This window comes from Alosa sapidissima, chromosome 7 (genome assembly GCF_018492685.1).
Source record: "Alosa sapidissima isolate fAloSap1 chromosome 7, fAloSap1.pri, whole genome shotgun sequence".
In the NCBI taxonomy this organism is placed as follows: Eukaryota; Metazoa; Chordata; class Actinopteri; order Clupeiformes; family Clupeidae; genus Alosa; species Alosa sapidissima.
The window spans coordinates 28,230,375-28,235,374 of NC_055963.1; the positions used below are offsets into that span (position 1 = coordinate 28,230,375).

A 5,000-nucleotide genomic window follows, 5' to 3' on the forward strand; every position below is an offset into this window, starting at 1 on the left:
TGGGGATGTCAGCAACAGAGAGAGAGAGAGAGAGAGAGAGAGAGAGAGAGAGAGAAAAGGATCTGTGAGGAGAGGTGAAAGGGGAAGAGGGCTTGTCTGTGGGCCTAGGTTGACAGGAGGGGATCACGAGTATCAGGCCGAGGGATTAGGTGTAATTGAGCGGCCTTGACAGACGAGACAACAGCCAAGCCCAATTAGCGGGGCGGATCAAACACTGGGCGCTGAGCCCCGTTTCACGCGCGTGTGAGTGTGCCATCCTGCCCCAAATACACACACACACACACACACACACACCCCACCGCCCACCGGGGGGTTCACTTGGGTGGGGTGACCGCCCCCCCCCCCTCCCCCCACGCACACACACCACGATGGATGAGGCCCACACACACCTGATCTGTATGTGCTTCACACTTCTTTTTTACACGGCGAGGATTCTGCGTCTCTGAGGGACGATGTGCACGGACATGTTGCACTCACCTGTGGTATTCCAGCTGCAGATGTGAGGACGGAACGGGACGGGGTGGGGTGGGGTGGGGTGGAGAAAAGGCCCACGCAGAAATAACCAGCCCTGCTAGCGAAGGATAATGCACTATAATACACAGGTTAAGTTAGGCCACAGTTGAATAAAATAGACCCAGGCGAGTCTTGACGAGAGTTGGACATGACAAGTAAAGTAAGGCCACTGTAGAGTTGCGTAGGCCAGAGCTCAGCTTGATGAGAATGGAATTCAACAGGTTACGTCAGGCCATGATACAGTGGAGAGGGCTCAGGATGAAAATAACATTACTGACCACCTTACTGTAAAATAAAAAAAGGACAAGGATAAGGACAGGCTTGGCAATAATATGCTGTGTACACCTAATGTAGCTACAGACTACAGACTGGAAGACTTGAAGATGTTTAGGTACTATTCATGCCATAAGTTAACCATTAGCAACTTCACACTAATATGTGCTTATCGCCTCCCATAAAATCCCATCAGCCATGCAATATAGCGGTATCCCCATTACCACAATCTCTGGGGCTTTGATCAGCCTCCCTCATTCTCCATTCCCTGATCGCACTGATCTCTATGCATTAAGTCACAGGTGCATAAACATTGCACAATGTGTATATAGTCTTTGCTCCCGTATGTATTGCTGATGAGAGATTATGATAGGCGGCTGGAGCATTACTTGCTCTCTGCCTCTGCAGTATGTTGCGTGGGAGGGGCGGAAAGGTGAAGGTGCGTGTTTTGGTGTGTTGTGAAACCCAAAATAAATAAGATAATGCTTTATGTGTGTGCAATCTATTATATTTGTTTATTTTTTAGTACACATTGCAAGCATTGTTTTCATACACTGCCTTTGAAATATCACCTGAAACTGATGCATGGAATGTATGAGAATACTTTAAAAGGTATTCATATGTGTGCACTCTATCTCATAGTTTTAGGCACAAGGTCTTGCACACAGACCAAGTAGTCCACTCTGTCTCTAACTTTCAGTGAACTCAGTCCACCTCAGACTGAGTTCTTGGAATAATTTCTTTTATCTCTTGGTATTATATAGTTTTAGCAAATGAATAGCCTCACCCAATCTGCTATGTGACCTTTTTATCATACCTCCTTTACAGACAGACAGACAGACAGGCACACACACACACACACACACACACAGACACATTAAAAGAGAGAGAGAAAAAAAGAATGTGAGAGTGAGAGACAGTTGAACAACAATCGTATTCCAAATGTGTTGCCCAATGAAGTGATTGTACAGATAGATAGCAGTAGCAAATGACCCGGGCGTCCATCAGCGCTCCACTTCCCCGCTCCTCATTAAGGGGGAGGCTGGAAGGTGAAAGCACTTTGCATGTGGAGATGTGCTACAGATGAAAGTTTATTTACCTGGGCGGCGAAGGAGGTGACATTCTTTCTGCACAGTGCAGAAGAGTGGGAGAGAGCAAGAGGAGAGCACAGGAGAGAGAGAGAGAGAGACGGAGAGAGAGAGAGAAAAAGAGAGAGCTGGGAAGAGGGCTGTGATAAGCTGCCGGCGCTGTGTTGAGGGATGGCGGTGGCTTTGGCAGACGCCGATCTCACTGACATGTGGGCTTCACACCGGCCAGAAACGCTTTCATCTGCTCGCTCAACGCCGCAACACCACTTCAAAGTGTGTGTGTGTGTGTGTATGTGTGTGTGTGCTCGTGAGTGTGTGTGTGTATGTTATCTGTGCGATCCACAGCAACTCCAGGTCGCAGCGATGTGTTTAATGAAGAAGAGGGCAAGGCTTCAAAGGAGCCTGCAGTTCAGCCGGCAGAAGGTGATTGAGGAGGCGGAGGTGCTGGTGCTGGGCCTGTTGGGGAAGAGACAGACAGAGAGAGAAATGCTGACTGACTCTCTGAACCTAAGCAACACTTGGCCTGCAAGTTCACCACTGGCTCAATAACACAATGTGTTATGAAGCGTCAGCCTGCAGAAAGAGAGAGGTGAAAGAGAGAGGGGGGGGGGGGGAGGGAGAGGGAGAGAGCTGAGTTATGACAGCAGGAGTATGAAGCGCTGGGAGCTGCATGGGAAGGCCTCGTCAAAACGCCTGGGCCTTGAAGTATTTAACATTTCCCTCTGAGTCTTCCCACTACATCCCCCTCCTCCCCTGCAGAAACAGGCTTTCGTACAAGCACTCACAAGCACATCCAGGCCAGTCCAGTGCAGTGTGCACACCGCTTACCCGCCCCCACACCAACCCCCATCCACTCCTCCTCCTCCACCCCAACCCTGACTCCTGTCCACACCCTCTCCAGAAAATGGCCACATCAAGCCTCAGTGCCTCCGCCACTTAACCTGGATTGAATTGCTCTCAGCCGGGGGGCAGGTTGCAGGGAGGAAATGAGCGCGGAGCAGAGGTCACTCGCTGTGTGTCGGCACGGGTGACCAGCGGCCGCCACCGCAATGTGCTTTTCATTTTCCCAGCATGCCCTCTGTGCAGGTGATGGGTTATTTTTTTTTTGGGGGGGGGGGGGGGGGGGGAGGGGGGTGAGGGGTGCAGTCGGGTCCGGCGATAGATGCGGGTCACTACTGGGGAGGAGCGGGGACTCGAGGGCCTGATGCCCGCCGCCCAAATTGAAGGCGACTGGCCCTAACTTGGAGGAATGACGAAATTGTCGGGCCCACGACCAAAATTGTGGGAACGGAGGGATCCTGAGCGTTGGTGCTGAAACCAGAGTTGGCCAACGAGTGTGTTATCAGGGCTGGCAGGGAACGATAGAGAGAAAGAGAGAGAGAGAGAGAGAGAGTGAGTGCTGCCTCCCACATCTCACCTCTCTGCACAGATTAGCACATGGAGAACCTCATTTGAAGAGTATTATGGACTGTATAATGTACTGCTCAATAGAAGAGAGTGTGTGTGTTGTGTGTGTGTGTGTGTGTGTGTGTGTGTGTGTAAGAGGGAGAGAGAGAGAGAGAGAGAGAAGGCTTATATGACTGTTAGATGTGTGTGCATTGATGTCGCTCACCTTGTGTTGACCACCTGTAAGCCATCGAGTGAAATTAGCTTCTCGAGCCCTGATCGTTCACAGAGCAAGAAGGATGGTGTATTGACTTGCGGTGGAAATCCAAACTCTGTGTGTGTGTGTGTGTGTGTGTGTGTGTGTGTGTGTGTGTGTGTGTGTGTGTGTAAAGTGAAAAAAACAAAACATGAAAGGACGAACAGCCATGTGTGACTGTGTGTGTGTGTGTGTGCAACAGCAGTGACCACTACAGCGTAAGAGTGTTTTTGTTGTCCTTCTATGCAACTCATGGCTTCGGTTAAACTTGGTAAAGATTCTGGCCGTAGCTGTGCATTTTATGTTGTGTTTGTATTTGTGTGTCTGTTTCAGTGTACATTTACATCATGCTGTGTCTATACGTATTTGTGTATTGATGTGTATATTGTGTGGTATGTATGTTTGTGTGGTGTGGTTTGTGTGTTTGTGTGTGTGTGTGTGTTTGCGTATGTGTGTGTGCTTATGTGTGATGGCATGCACGTGTGTGTGTGTGTGTGTGTGTGTGTGTGTGTGTGTGTGTGTGTGTGTGTGTGTGTGTCGCGTCGCCAGTGTGTTCCATACTCCTCGGGCTGGCGGCGGGCCCAGACTGGCTGAGGGCCGCGTGTGTGTCTCGGCTCGGAGCAGCCTAATTATGAATGGTAAACAAATAAGTCATTAATAGAAGCTTCCAGCAGTGGGGTTTGATCCAGACGTTTCTCCATCCCCCACCAACCCCCACCCTCAACCCCACCGCCCTCCTCCGCTCTGGCCCAGGATGGAGCTGCGCCGCCCCCCCCACATGCAGCGCTGCGGCCCCTGGGCTCCAGCGGCTCCCCTCTGACTAATTTGCCCTCGGAGTTGGTGCACTTCCTGTTTGGGTCTCATGTGGTTCTCATTATGGTGGTGGTGGTGGTGGGGGGGGGGGGGCAGGGGGTTTTGGGGGATGGGGGATGTGGAGGGTGGAGCAGGGGGTTTTGGGGGATGGGGGATGTGGAGGGTGGAGCAGGGGGTGAAAGGACCCTTAAGAGCCCTGGAGGACCACCGTGCGCCCCTGAGGAGGGATCACACAGGAAAGGGAGCGGAGACGCTCTCACATGTGCACCCAACCCCCCCACCACACACCTGAAGCTGCCCCATTCTGGGACTTTTAACATATCATTTTTTGCTCCAGTTTCTACATTGCCATTATTACATGGTCTCTTTAAACGTCTATGTTCTTTCTTTCTTTCTTTCTTTCTTTCTTTCTTTCTTCCTTTCACCCAGGTGCACACTATCTGTTTCTCTCTTACACACATGTTCACTTCCTGTGTGTCCCTCTTTTTCACTTTTTCCTTCTCTCTGACAAACAAACTCTGTGTCTCTTCGTCTTAGTTTATTGTGAGGAGGATATACGGTAGAGGACATAGTTGCTTTTGAAAGCTGGTTGGGTCTGTTGCTGCTGGTGATCAAGTTAGGACTCTGGTGGCCAGACTGCAGGTCTACAAAAGACATGTTAAGTGCTTATG

At 50.5% G+C, this 5,000-nt stretch overlaps 1 protein-coding gene across 1 annotated transcript in view; it reads left to right on the plus strand.

Annotated features, from left to right (window-relative positions):
- Positions 1 to 5,000, plus strand: part of LOC121713725 (ERC protein 2) — a 223,668-nt gene that overhangs the window by 217,695 nt on the left and 973 nt on the right.